The sequence below is a fragment of the Trachemys scripta genome, chromosome 6 (genome assembly GCF_013100865.1).
Source record: "Trachemys scripta elegans isolate TJP31775 chromosome 6, CAS_Tse_1.0, whole genome shotgun sequence".
NCBI lineage: Eukaryota > Metazoa > Chordata > Testudines > Emydidae > Trachemys > Trachemys scripta.
The window spans coordinates 73,557,841-73,573,910 of record NC_048303.1 but is presented as its reverse complement, the minus strand read 5'-3'; the positions used below and the strand labels follow the sequence as shown (position 1 = coordinate 73,573,910).

Sequence of the window (16,070 nt, the reverse complement as noted above, 5' to 3'; positions counted from 1 at the left end):
CCAATTTATCAAAAGGTTCACCAAAGTGACAGCTGTAGGGTTGCTGGATAATAGCTGTAATGTTCATTCACAGTGTTGTTGCAATGGGATTGTTGCTTTGAAATGTAACAAGCTACTGTTGCTCTAAATTTCTTATTCCCTTGGAATTCTAACTCAATTTCAAGTGTAAAAGATCACTGGCTGCAGACCGTATATACCACATAATCATGAGGATCAGACTTCCAGGTGGAAACCACATGGCTGACTTTTATAATAAATCCATCTTCCCCAACCTATCATTATCAACCAATCCCTGTAATGGAATCTCTATCAGAAGAGAGGGCTGGAAGAGATATTCAAGCACAGAAATATTCACTGGGAAGCTGAACAGAACTTAATTGCAATATGTCTTAAACAGTCTCTCAGAGTAACATTTCCTGCTGTTGCCCTCTCTTTGACTATTCCGTAGTTTACCTAATAAAGAGGGAAATTCTCACAATCATGTGGAAAGGCCCATTCAGCTGATATCTCCTTGGATTATCTGTGGAGACTGAATCCAGAACTCCAGAGCACAGGCCTCTACCACTTGAACTAAAGAAGTAATCCATTAGCTGGTAGCAGCAGTAGGTTAATATCCTCTGTTTGGACCAGCTTCTAGAGGGAGACACACTTAGCCAGCATATAATTGTTGCAGCACTGCATTCATTTACACATAGATCTGTTCAAGCTATTAAAATGCTGGGAAAAGAAGTAGGAAAAGACAATTGAAAAAAAATCACACAACCAATTGGAAGATCCCTATTTAAAATACAAAGCTTCCTAAATATTGGGAGCAAATACAAACTGATATGATGAGAAATCCTAAAACTAAAACTGCAAGCTACATACTTTCAAAGGGATATACTAAAAGAACTGTTTGAAAATTTTCAAACAAAATGATCAAAAACAAGTTTTTGGTAAATGAAAGAATGTTGATAATTATTTCAGCAATGATTTCAATGGAAAATTTGTTTAAAAAAATCACAATGAAATCTTTTTAGAAAAATGAAAAATGGGTCCACTTTGAACCTAGTGAAATAGAAAGAACCTAGAAATTTCATATTTTTCATCATTTCTTAACATTTTTTTTCAACCAGGTCTATAAATAAATACTTTAAACTATTCATCCTTAGAATGCAAAGTACTTTATAAAGGTAGGTATCATTATCCCCATTTTACGGATGGGGAAACTGCGATACGGCTCACATAATCAGTGGCAAAGCCAGGAACACAACTCTGGTCTCTGGACAGCCTGTCTGGTGCCCTATCCCCCCGGACCCCAAATGAGGAACTTTTAATAAATTGATAGGTCATATTATTAAATTCAAAGAATGCTAAAACATTGCTATTTTTGTTTTGCTGGAATTGGGAGGAATACTGTATTCTTTTTAGGGAATGAGCACAGCAAATTATCCACTGACCACAATATTGAATAATGTGGTTTAACAAATGTTAAGAGTCAGCTCAACAAATCTGAGACCACACAATAAAATAATCTATTGGCCTGGTTCTGATCTCACACACGTGGTACACATTACCACATAGCTTGAGAAATAAAGTATGATGATCCCCTACGTAGCAGCTGGTTTTTTCAGATATGTGGTGATACCAAGTTTGTGTTCTAGATCAGGTATAGACTCTGCCAACCTGATCCTGCTAGCTGCTGAGCATCTCATGTGAGCTGCTTTCACTCCCACTGATGTCAAAGGGAGTAACTGAGCGGGCTCAGAACCATGCAAAGACACTGAGGTGAAGCATCTTGCAGGATCAGGACCTATCTTTGTACTATTTATATCTTTCGTATACACTGGATCTGATCCAATTGATCGCAACTTGGCACCACAATTGATTTTTTTAACAGTAGTGTAGTTACTAGGACTTTTGAAATCAATAATTCGAAACTGTATCCAATTTTCAACAGTTTAATTTGTCATGTGGGTTTAGCAAATTGTAATAGTGACTTGGTTAAAATACTGGCTACTGTGTGCGTAGGACTGCCCTTTTCTAGATAGAATATAAAGTCTGCTCAAGTGTTTGCAATTATGTCATTTGCTTGTGGTTGGCCTGGCACAGCTCTGACACAATTACAGTTGATGGTGATGCTCAAGTGACTGTGGCCTGTTTTCCACTTTTATCTGCTGATACTACTTGGAGACACATTTTAGTCTTTGCAAAACCCAGTAATGCATTACTAAAATGGTCATAAAAACTTTCTCTAGCAGTCTTAGTATATTGATATGTTTTCAAGTTTCCCCCCACCCCACTGGGGTACTAGCACTCAGTGGTGCCACCCCTTTCTGCCTCCACCATGCGGGCTTGGGGAAAAAACTGCAGAGAGGAGCCAGTCAGAGGCTCTAGCTAGCTAGTAGGGCAGAAGCAGCCAAAGCAGGGACTGCTGCACTAGTGGGAGAAGGGGAAATGCAGCCCAGCTGGGGCCAGCTCTCCCCCCTGGACTCCCTAGACCAGGGGTCGGCAACCTCTGGCACGTGACTCACCAGAGAAAGCACCCTGGCGGGCCGGGCCAGTTTGTTTACCTGCTGTGTCAGCAGGTTCGGCCGATTGCGCCGTCCCAGGCCAATGGGGGCAGCGGGAAGCCACGGCCAGCGCATCCCTTGCCTGCGCCACTTCCCGCAGCCCGCATTGGCCCAGAGCAGCAAACCGCGGCCAGTGGGAACCGCGATCGGCCGAACCCGCAGACGCAGCAGGTAAACAAACTGGCTAGGGCTAGAGCTACTAATGGGTCTCACGAAGAGCAAGTTTATAAACAAAGTATGTCCCCTTTCAAGTAAAAACAAGTCCCAGGGTGAGTACCCTCATTTTAGGGATCACATGGCATGAGCGTACCTGGTTTCAGGGTCACACAAAGCATTATTAATGGAAGACAACTGAAAAAATAATTAAACAGCATGGTGATCTGTGATTTCTCCAGCAAGGTGGTTCTAATAATAAATTATCATGGCATGGAACTGTCCCGACTTAACTATTACTCCTCTAAAACATAATTTGAAAGCTAAATGCAGCAGAGGAAGGCACAGTTTTCCTGCAGCACATATGGCTATGGCTAGATGCACTGTGGAAACAATGTGCTGTACCTTAGAAAGTGAAAGAAAGTCTCAGGTTGCTCTTTGGCAACTATGCTTGTCATTTCAAAACTGGGATTCATGGACTCCTGTGAGAGACATGGCCAACTATTCCTAGCCATAAAGACAGCTGATTTAACATAGGGGCCCTGGAACTGGGATGAGTAAGCTGAAAAAAGCAGGGGGTGGATCTATGAGATTCAAGAGGGACGAAGTGAGAAGAAGGAAGAAACATTAGGACCACACTGAGACCAATAAGTCCTTAAACTACTAATACAACATGATAAATAATTGCTGTATCCTAAAAAGGATGCAAAGTAATTATGGTTTGGTTTAACAAAGGCGATTCTGGAAAATTGTTGCTCTGCCTGTGGTCTTGGGAAATAAGGAAATCTGCACACAGTAGGCTAAAATTTTCAAGGCACCATTGCCCAGGAGTTACCCCAGAAGCCACCTGACGAGCTGAGGGTAATATGTGGTATGAAGTCTAACACTTTATGAAATAAACAAGAAAAGAAAAGAAAAGAAAAGAAAAGAAAAGAAAAGAAAAGAAAAGAAAAGAAAAGAAAAGAAAAGAAAAGAATGTAGTCTTTTCAGCAAAGGGTGCTGCTTAGTCTGTAGCTGCTTAACCTGACTATAAGCTACCCTTTGTTGTGATTGGCAGATCCCAAGGTCAAACAGCTACTCTGCCAGAAGTACTGTCAGGCCCACCCAGACCTGGGCACGTGGCTTGCACCAAGCCATGCTCCACCTCTGTACAGGGTTAGAGCTACCATCGAGCCAGAGCCCAGGCAGTCTGCGCTGATTAATTTCTCAGTCCCAGCTACACGCTGAATCCTACAATTCTGGGAGTTACATACCCTTTCTTAGTTATTGTCTGCCCAAACAGCTGAACAAATTCACCCCCCTGCAAAGACTACATCCGCCCCCTCAAGTTGTTCCAGTATGTCATGTCATGTGTTGAAACCTGAACGTGATTCTGGCTTGAACCAAACAAATAGGAGAATGCACTGTCTAGTCAGCCAAAAGCAACAACATACATTAAGCAATTAAGCACCAGTACAATATCCTGAGGACAAGGACAGACCACTTGCCCTAGCCCTTCTCCAGCACGTAGTTATAGGGGTAGGAAAACCTTGTTGCAGCAGGTGGAGAGCCTGAATGGCCCTTTGCTCCTCCTCCAGGTTAGCCTAGAAAAGGGAGAGGGGGAAGGCAGAACAACTCCATCCTGGCTAATAAGAGGAATCCTTGGAGCAAGAGGTGCAATTGAGGGCACAGACTGACACAATTCCATGCCATGATTGGTCAGAAAGGACAAGGAACCCATGGCATCCATTCAGAGAAACCTTTGGCAAATCCAGCCCAGCCAGGCCCCACTGTGTGTATCTGTGAGGCAGGTGGGGTGTCTGTGGATGGGCCAAAGCTTTAAAAGCCTGCTGAATTTTTAAATCGCTGTTTATTGATGTGTATGTTTCTAACCAGTACATTTCTAATGCCTGTGCCCCTTGAGAGGGAGGACTTACAGTATCCCTTTCTGAATATGGCTGCAATATAGTGGTTCCCAACCACTTGTACATACAGTATAGTATAGACAGGGTTACTTCAAGCATTGTCCAATAAGTGCCTGACAACCCCTTACATCTCACCCCTGCAACAACCTCACTTTCCTGAACACCTTGGTGATAAAGCTGAGGCCCAGGCTCAATGCTGAGTACTACTGTTCACCTCCCATTCAATTACGTTTGCACTAAAACTGCAGTGGAAACTGAGCAGCCTCCAACTCCTGTTCAATGCATGTTGACATGCTCAGAGATCTGGAACATACCAAGGCCTCATGTGTTAGACCACAAACCAGGGAATGGGAGGCAGCAGTGAAAATACATTGGGACCCAATACAGAGACTAGACCTCAACTTCATCATTAAAGGTCTCATCCTGCAAGGTGCTGAGCACCCCCTTTGTGGTACTTAGTAATTTGTGATATTGGGATTTAAAGAAAGGTAGAGAGGACTAGCTCGCTGTCTGAAGGGATGAGGATGCTGCTGGCAGGCATGTCTGAGGTCTTAGTCCAGCATTCTAGTATAGCTGCCCAAAAAGCTTACTGCAGCACTAAGTAATAAATAATGGAATTTTTTGAACATGTTTCCACCTAACTATTGAATTGTGTCTGCATATTCACTCAAAAGTCAGTACTGCCTGCTACCATTACCTGCCTTGGCAAATGTTTTGAGAAACTGCTTCAATGTCATCTGCTAATTCTGAACTTGGCTTGCAACAGATGTGGTCAAGTTATAAAACAACTATCCCTGTTATGAAAACATTTCAACACTATCAAAACCACGTTTAGAGCATTAGCTCTCATTCACCATACTTTAGAATATAAAGCAGATAATAATAAGTACATGAGTCATTCATACAGAGGTGACATAATTCAAATTAAATTAACTGCAAATACTAAGTACTTTGAAAAAAATTAAGGCCTTATGTTTTGTGCTATCAATACATTTATTAAAGATTTCACCACAGTGTGGAGCGAGTTAGACCTAAGCTCAAATATGGATAAATAGAAGGTTTCCCCAGAATTACAACATTCACTAGAGCCAGCTATGTCCAGAATTCTATGGGTCTTATTATCTACCTTTCTTCAGTGCAGCATCACTATCAGAGGTATGATATTGCATTACAGAATTACTGATGGTCTCCTAATTTGTATTTTTCTGAAAATATATAGAAGGATGGGGTAGGAAGGAGTAGTTCCACTGAAAAGGTTTTCACAGATTCAATAGCTTAGTTGTAGTAACTTCTTTGCCTTAACCAGTGTCAGATCATAGGAACACAAACATTCACTATCACACAATGAACTGTGCTCAGTCTACCATTGATAATCCAATTTTTCTCACCTGTGGCTTCATTTGTCACAGGCTGTCTCTGAAAACCAGAGTAATCTATGAGGATAATACAGAAGGAGAAAACATGTAGATGCCACAGTGTCAATACTCGTGGACAACAAATGGTTAAAAATGTTCCACACTGCTCTATTATGAGCATAAGGTATTAATCTCACCTAGAGATTATGATCTCACTATAAGAAAAGTTTTAATTTGAATCAATCCCTTATTTACAATACCATCCCAAAAGTCAGAATCAGTGTGCCAACTGGTGTGATTTGAGTAGGATCCAGGATATCCTATGTTTACTACAGAAGCTATATATTCAATAATCCAAATTCACCACTGGTGTAAACAGCCATAACTCCTTTGGCTTCAATGGAACTGCAACACTGAGGTCAACAGCAAATTTGGTCCTTATCCTCATGGACACTGAATTCACCTAGAACAAGTCTAGAGGATTCCAATTTCACCCCCAACTCAGAACTAATAAAGGAAGTGCGATAAGTAGCAGGTGACCAGAATTCCTAAATCCTTAAACTCATGTGTAACATATACTGGATATTTCCTAACCTGGCATCAGAGAATTGAACTAGCATAGTCACCTTGTTTACTCTTTCTGTCCTTATGCTGACCATGTCAAGATGAACCAATACAAGGCCAGTAGAGTCATCCAAACAGATCTTTGTGATGCAAACAAGACTGGGCATCTCCCAGTGAGGGAATGACTTTATCAGCAACCAATCATGCAAGCAAGTAATGTGCCTGAGCCCCAATCATTTATTCCTAAATAATCAAATATGCCACATATCATATGCAGATATCAAATATCTGCCACATATCCCTTTCTCCCATGGAGTAAGAAAAGGACAAAGTCATGCGGACATAATTGAAGCCAATCTAAAAACAAAAGAAACCTTAGGCATATATATAAAAGACATTTTTTAAAAATAGCAAACTAAAGACTTCACTTTTAAGATTGCCAGACATAATGGTGTCATAAGAAGGAATATCTGCTACGAAACCATATTGCTCTAAAAATCTTTGTGGCAATATCAACAAACATTAATACCCTCACCTCCACAAATGATCCCCTGCCATAACTGCAGGCAGAAAATAAAAAATAGCATATATGTGTGTGCGTGTGTGTGTGTGTGTGTGTGTATGTGTGTTATTTTTTATTTATATATATATTTATTATATATATAAAATCAAATTAAAAATCATTCAAGGATTTTGACTTAATCAGTACATTAGATTGACTGAATATATTTAACCGTATATTTATTTATTTTACATAAAATACATTTCAATACTGTTATTAGTTTGTTTTAAGATTATACTAAAAGAGAAAAGATTCTTAATTTGAATAAGCATTATTTTATTTCCCAATTTCATTGCTTTATAATAAATACACAGTATAATAAATAGTGGTCTCAAATTTCTTCTGTTGATATAATAAAGTCTCGATGACAATTAATGCCTGATAGACTGACTCAGCTCTGCTTTACAGTTGCATAATTGAAACCAAAACTGTTGAGACACATATATATATATATACACACACACACATATACGCAAGCGCACACATATTTGATAGATAGATAGATAGATAGATAGATAGATAGATAGATATGCTCTACATTAGTAACACCTAGCTGAATTACAGTTAAATTATTTCCTGGTATGTGACCATTTTGCCAAATCTGTGTAATAAATATGCAATGTAATACACACCAGAAACAAATGTGTTCTAGATTTTTACAAAACACTAAAAAGAGGAAAATGTATTTTTGATACAGATGTTTATCTAATTAAACACAGTGTATTATTATGCAGTCACTGAAAATACAGTCTTTTTTCCAAACTAAAATGTTGGCCTTAGGTCAAGCTACAGCGTATCCATAATCAGGGTGCTTTTAAGGTAATTTTGTCCTAATCTTATCAAACCAGTGCCGGGTGTACACTGAGATACAACCTAGAGGTTCTGTAGTGCTTCTCAGAGAAAATGCCGGCTTCTTATCTTGGAAAAGTGCTGATTTTAAAACAGTGAGTAACACTGCTGTACGGTATTCACTCTGTCCTGAAAACCTGACTGAGACACCAATGAGAGTTTTGCCTAAGCAAGAACTGACTAAGGACTGCAGGATTTGACTCTATATGACCACAATTAGCATGTGGCCTGACACAAACTAGTTTGTTGCCAACTATGTTTGCCTGAACATAATCTACATTTTTCAAAAATAATGTAAAATAACGTCTGTTAAGGTGACAGTGTCCAGATATTTTTATCAGGCATATTTCTGATTTTTCACACATATAGAGAACATTATGTTTTTTTGTGGTTAATGGTTAAACAGTGGATTTATTATATTTGTTCTGGTATAGGAAAACTTACTTCAAGGGTGTATTCTCATTGTGACATAATGTCTTTATTATATCTTCTAGAAATAATTGACCCAAATCAAGTAACTAAACAGTATATCTATTGGTTAATTAGAACTTTAAAAAGCAACAAATAAAACACATTATTGACTTTTATATCTTCAATCAAATAAATATTTACAGCTGCAATTTGCAAAAATTATTTACCTTTCAATAATGGATCACACAGAGAATATGCACTCTAGACTCCAATGAATGTCTAGATCAGCAGCAAACAAATTACGGGTGAAAGGGGAAAAAAAGCTTTCCTGCTATCATTGCAGCCTATAAATAGCATGCCATCTTATGTGGGTCTCCTTTAAAGATGTGTGGTCTTTTAGGTTAGTAGACTTATTTCAATGCATAATTGACCTTGAGATGGAAAACAACCTCACAGTAGAGAGGCGTCCTATTTTAGTGAACAATGACTATAGATATTAGAGGACATGCCTGTTGTCAATGCTCATTGCTGCAACCTGCCTATACCACACTGGGACAATCAATTTTGTAAATGATTGCAATAATCAAGGAAATTGCCTAATTTATAAATCCTTGCATACAGCATTTTAATGGATTCTTACATTTTAATGCTGATGCCTTCAGAGCTAAATGAATTGTTGTCCAAACTGTCATTACACAAAATGATAAAAACATTCAGTCTTGTAGGTAACTATATCTCATGGATATGCAGACCATCAGGACACAATCACTCATTAATGACTTCTATGATAGTTTTGCGTTACAGAAAAACAGGAACAATGAAAAAGCCACAGTTTCCTTGTGAATGAGCCTTTGTGGAAAGTTTTGGAATTTGCATGAATCACTTAAAGTTGAAAATTTTTAATCTTTAATGAATCCGTATCATTAAAATATCCCTAGTTTTTCCTGCACTGACATTTGGCTTTTCTTCTTCTTTTTTCCATACAGTAACATGCTACCTCATTTCTGTAACTAAGGACCAGCTCCAATGCACAAACTTTCTGATCATGAATCATATAAGCACAAACAATGTTAATACTAAAACTGCACAAATGCAAAGCCCAGTGCCATGTGCTATTATTAACAGGTAATTCTACGAAATCCACCAGAAACTTGCTCTGCATACTTAACTTGGTTCCACAAATGTACTTATACGTAGATGGCTATTTTCAGTTAAACCTTGAGCAATTGATTTCAGCCAATAGTGTGCTGTCAGTACTTTACTTACTGCTCAATCTCACTAACCTGACATTTATGGTGTACTGATTGGCCTCTGTCAGTGGTGGAGGTTGTAAATTCACTTTGAAAAGCTTTGTGTTAACAGCCTTCAACCAGGCTCTGAGAAGAGTACGAGCAGGCAGGCTGACAATTGCTCGACCTCCTGCCCTTATTACAGTGAGTAAATCAGGCTTTGAGCCATTAGGCTGGAGCCTGAGGCCTACACAAAAAGGATTGACATGACTAAAGGTCAACCTCTGTCACACATGTGTAACAATTTGGATAATGGAATTCTGTAACTTATCTGAAAAAGGTGGCAAATGCTTAGATGGAAAGTGTATGTTAGACTGGATTTTCCAGCTTTTATGTTAAGTAGTTATTCAAGAGTCTGTATTTTTTGTCAATACGCATCTGATGTCATGAAATCTGAGAGGATAAAAGGTGTAAAGAAGTGATCAAGATAATTCTGTGAAATACTGAACATCTTTTCCATACTGAAAAATGTGTTCTGCCTTTAGGCACAATGGATTTTTTAATGGTATCTATCACCAATATATTATTGGTATCAGGTATCCAATATATTTAGGGTATACATACACATCATTAAAGTGCTACCTTTATTCACATTTAATCAGAAGTGAATAGAAATAATTCACAGTTAATGGTACTATAAATTAGGAGTAATTTTATGCCTTAAAAACTAGATTTTTCTCAAAAAATGGAGGACATGTGCATAACTGATATGTGCATGACTGCTACTTAAGGGTTTTGCAAAGCTCACATTCTCTTCAGTGGGAGTGGGATTGGGCGCTATGGCAAGTTAAATTACTTTTTTGCTATATGTGTTTTTAGATTTGTGTACCTAGAGATATAATAAGTACAGTATACCAATCAAATAAATACATTGAAGACAGAGGTATGAATGACTTATAACAAACAGATAAGATGATCCTAACGAGAAACACCCAATGGGCTACATTTAATTGTCTGATTAAAGGAAACTATGTTAAACTTAAGCTAAGATAAGCTTTTATATTTGAAATCAAAGAAATTTCAGATATAGTTTTGATTTAAACTCTTCAGTCAGGAATCTATAAATTACTAAAGATACTGGAAGAAATGTGATAGTAAATAATCATGAAAAACTGACTGGAGCAAGATGCTTTATAGCAGCTTAGTGCAATTATCTCCTAAAGTGCATACATTAAATATGCTGTGACCCTGAATGTGATCTTACTGAACTTCTAGCTAGCTGAGTTACTGAACACAATACTAGCAATATTTCCAATACACAGAAGATGGTTTTAATATATATATGATAAAAACAGAGTTTACCCTAAAAAGAAGACATCTTATAATCATATGAGGCAAAACAAAAACAGCAGCACCAGCTGTTACTCTGCATAATTTAAGACATCATAGTAACATTACTAAGGTTTATTTTGAGGGCAAAATTATTTGAATTTCATGAACATGACATATTTGAAACAGAGCTGACAAGCCCTCTAGAATATCAGATGATGGATTGCTGAGAAACATAATTTTCACTTTAATAGAACTATGGCATAATTCTATCCCCTAGTGCTTTTTCTGTATCAGGCAAATTTAGTCCAAAACTATAGCTTTGAGAGTATGAATGCATATGTATCACTATAACTGGAATGAGTTCTTAATTTAAAGGTAATGGTTCTTTCTATAGATGAATACATACAAATGTGTACAGTATGGGGTCTAGCTAATATATGTCTCATTGTATTTCCTTATCTTGCTCTCCCTGAAGTCCATGGCAAAATTCTCATTGACTTCAATGGGAGCACAACACACAGACATATCGTACCACATTGAAAGGACAGGAGGATTTGTCCTTATACTACTGCCAATTAATTCTGTCCATCTTGAGGGCAAAACAGAACTACTGAGTTAGCATTTTGCAATTATTAATAAATCTCATTTTATGTGTGTATTTTTATTCACCTCTCTAAATAACACTAACAGATATAAAAGGTAAGATCTACACATAAAAGCAAAATTTTAAACTACATCTAAAATTATGACATAAAATCAAACCACAATGAAGTATAACAATGTAGTTGATATCTCAAGAACAATTTAACTGATTTCCAGCATATAACACTGATGAAGGCAAAATGTTACCAGCATAAAGAGGAAAAGGCAACTATGAGATTCAGTCCTTCAATATAACTATCGCTGCAATTGCAGTAAAACTTTGCTTCATCTAAGTGATCAAAATGGTTCTTCCATTAAGTATTTTTTGAGGAAGAGATCCATTTATCTTTCAGTTATTTCTAGGATTTATGGAGTCTGAAAAACTTTAACTACTAAAACTTCTGTATTTTATTTCAATAGAATTTTAAGTGTATCCCGTATGCATTCCTTAAGTCTAGTCTTATTAAATTCTGATATTAAACAGAAAGGGGAAACCATGTGCAACTAGATTAATTTATCTCTAGGGAATAAGGACACATTAATAATTGAGATAATGTTTTCATATATGTTAGAATCAAGTGTGCCTTTTCACTTCTTTATTAGAAAACACATTAAGGGAAAATTATCTCATTCTCATCAATAAGACCTAATTGCTGAGAAAGTCTCTGTTTTCTTTTCAATAACATTAGAAGAGGATTGTTCCCATTACTTCAAGATGAAAAAAAACATCAGAAAAGTTATCAAGTACTGTTGGAATAAATGCATGTATTACCAAAGAGAATGTTTACTTAATACACTCAGTACTGTTTTCCTTTTAAACAAATCAGAGTTTATTGTATCTAGATTGAAGTGGGCCAAAGGGCGGGGGGGGGGGGGGGGAGAAGGAGGGGGAAATGTGGAGAGGGAAGAGAAACAACCACAACCAAAATGACTAATATTTTTGGCTTTCTGAAGATCTGATCTTACTGTAGGCTATACAAAATTATCTTGACTAATTGCTAAAGAACTCTATAATTTCCCATGAACACCCATAGATGTCAAGACATGTTGTGAGGTAATGGAATGGTATTTAATTTACTCTGAATTGCTGTACATTGAGCTATATAGATTACATATAAAGCAAACACTGACTGCATTGTGAGAGCACTCATGCAGACAAACCAAAAAATATTTCCATGGTTTTGAACCATATATCAAATGCAATGATTCTGATGTTTGCCACAGCAAAGGAAATAAAAAAGCACCAAATCTGTATCTATGCTTAATAGTTTTTGGAATAGCTCTTCGGTTTATTTAGCACACACTGAAAACAATAAAGAGCTGTAAATTGAAACAAAAATCCATCAATTTAACTTTGCAATGCCAGAGAAAAAAATATTAGAAATCTATTTAGAGTACTGAAAAAAAAAAAGATATTTACCTCACTAAGATCCATCAGGACTTTAATATTGAATACTCATCTGTAGTCACTTCTACATTTGAATCTGATTTTAAAACGGAGATGGAAGGGAATTAACTACAGCCATGTTTTTATAAAAGGACAATGATGATCCTTTAATTTTTATTATCTGATTTTATTATATGAGATATACTAAGAGTATATAGATTATTCAAACACATTATATTTATTCACAGAAATCACTTTGTAAAACTGCAATCTCCTCCTGGTCTCCTTCCTTTGCTATATTTGTTCTTTAGTAAACATCAGTATTCAGAAAATAAAAACTACCATTTTGAGGGTCAAAATAAACAAAGAATAGCCAAAATTTGGAGGTTTTGTGATCCTTGCATTTTCTTTTTGCGTTTGCAGAAATAGTTTGAGTTCATAAGTCTCCCTGCCCCAACCTATTTTTCTTTTCAAGATTGTTCAATTCAAAACACACGCAACGCACGCACGCACACACACACATCACCTTTTTGCCATAAAGGAAGCCTGCACAATGTGGTTGGGATAGAAGAACAAACCAGCACAAAGCTCAGGTGACACTCGTAACTAGACAGTATTTGGGATTTACATCGGCACAGAATTTATTTTTTCATTAACACTTTTTTCTGTTCTGTTCTCTGCTCTCCCTGCCCTACACCTCCCATTGCTTTCTGGTTTTCACTAAATATTTTTCCATTTCCTCTCTGTTTCCCTCCCCACACTGTCTTTTGCCAGTGTCTCTATCAGAGGACACAATAACACGCACATTTCAGTTGACCTTTCAAAACCACAATATTTAAGTGAACTTGAAATTAGGCTAAAAAATGGTCACCTTGAAAAAAGTTGTCAATATTTAAAACTTAACTTACATAAAACGTGACTGGAGTCTAACTAAAGAATCAAAATATTGGAAAAAAAATAATTATGTAAATATATAGGGCTGAAATCTCAACTTGTGTAAAATATCTTAATTCTAGTGACTTCACTTGAACTGATGATTAACAGAAGTTGAAAATCTGACCCCTAAATTTTATTATTTCATATTCTTCAGTTTAAGACAATATAAACCACCAATACTATGTCAGAAATAGTATCAAGTCCTGTTGCAACATTACAGTGTATGCTCTATAAATGAGTATGAATAATGTGCCTAAATGTGCTCCCATAAAAGTCAATAAGAGTTTTGCAATTTACTTCAACTGGAACAAGATTTGACCCAATATGCAAAATAGGTGAAATTCTGACCCCACTAAAGTCATTGGCAAAACTCCCATTGACTTCAATAGGGCCAGAATTTCACCCAATGCATTTTGAAACTTGCTGGGGCTGATCTTTCAGCCTTTATGTGAAACTCTCAGTGGCCTCAATGGCAGGTTTTGTAAGAACTGTAGAAAAAGGCCTTCGGTATATAATTATTTATTTGTATTGTGGTAGTGTTCAGGAACCCAAGTCAACTATGATCGTGCTAGTTGCTGTACAAACACATAACAAAATGACAGCCCCGACTCAAAGAGCTTACAGGTCTGCTGTGAATGAATACAGTACATATTTCCATGTTTGAATCCATAATACCAAATATCTAGTAAAAATCCTATGACAGTTGAAAATACACTTGGAGACTAATGCAGCGCTCACTGAAGTCAATGGAAAGATTCACATTCTCTTCAGTGGACTTTAGATCAGGTCCCTAACTAGCAAACACTTCTCTAACTTCACTATCTCAGCAAGTTAACAATGATGATTTTGCTTGTTTAGGTGCAGGGTTGGAGCCACTGATTTCGCAAATACTTCCTCCTCTTCTGGACGAATGACACAGTCGTACCAACTCTCTTCAGATGTCACTCCCCTTGATTTCAGTGGGAGTTCTTTCCACAGAGGACTTACAGAATCAGGTCTGACATTTTCCAGCACAAAACAAAACTGTTTTTAAAATTCAAGGGACAAAAATACCCCAGAAATTATGTTATGAATTAAGGATAAATGAATGGCAAAAGGATAGAGAGGTCAGAATGCCATTCCTCTTTTTATAATAAACACTTAATTCAATAAATACTGGGACATGATGAGGGAGGGAAGAGGATACTTTTGTTAGCTGTTTATTGTTAAAGCTCTGTCTAAAATCAGCACACTTTGTTTTCTTTTTTTTTAAACTAACTTACCAAAATGCAAAACTGCTCGACACAATCATTTATCATCTGTGTAAAAATTATAGCTTCCTGGCCAGCATAATACAGATGCTAACTTTCAACTTGAAGATCATTTGTACAGCTGAATATTAAACTTCTGAAAAAAGGCATTCCTCAAATGGTGCTGCGCCCGCAAACCCTGAGTTATAGCAGAATAGTGACTGGGGAAGCGCCTGTAAGACCAAGTGCAATATAGATTTTATGATTTCTTAAACCAACCTGGAATCTACAGCCAACGTTCATCCAAACTACACCAAGCTTCCAAATCCTAAAATGCCTTTACACAGATCGTCAGTGTCTACTGCCAAATAGCATTTCATTCCTCCTTTCAAGAGGATAGCTACTAAGAAGGAATTGCCAAACAAAAAACTAAACCTGGATTCTGAGCAAGGATGCTGCCTACAGGACCACAGGAAAGATGGTCAGAACTAAGCACACTAGTGCAAATGTGGCCCAGAGTTCTAAGTGTTGGTGATTACCCTCATCTTTAACATGGGAGTGTAAAAAACAGGAACTGAGTCCCATCACGTTTCCAGGCCACAAAGATGACTGGTCTGAGCATGCAATGTGCCATCTCAAACTAAGTGCCCTCCACTCAAATCAAGATGGAGCAACACATATTGGCACCAATCATCTCCCTGGGCTGCAGCCACTTGAATAAAGATGAAAGAAGTACTGTATGTTGGGACTATGGCCGCCTCAGGCCATATCTCCATATTAAAGATAAGAGAATGTGCAGCAATCTGCCTCTTTTTTATGCAAACTAGGTGTAGTTCTAAGGTTCCCATTAGTTTGCCAATGGTACCTTCAATTGGAGAAAGTGTGGGCAAGTCCTTCAGGTATATATTACTGATTACACATTTAAATCCATTGTGGAGGCTTTGGGGTCAGATCAATCTAGCCAT

General features: G+C 37.4%; 1 protein-coding gene across 2 annotated transcripts in view; it reads right to left on the bottom strand.

The window, feature by feature from the left end:
• The window catches only part of PRDM6 (PR/SET domain 6), a 90,980-nt gene that overhangs the window by 61,955 nt on the left and 12,955 nt on the right, over nucleotides 1-16,070 (bottom strand). The window lies entirely within an intron of this gene.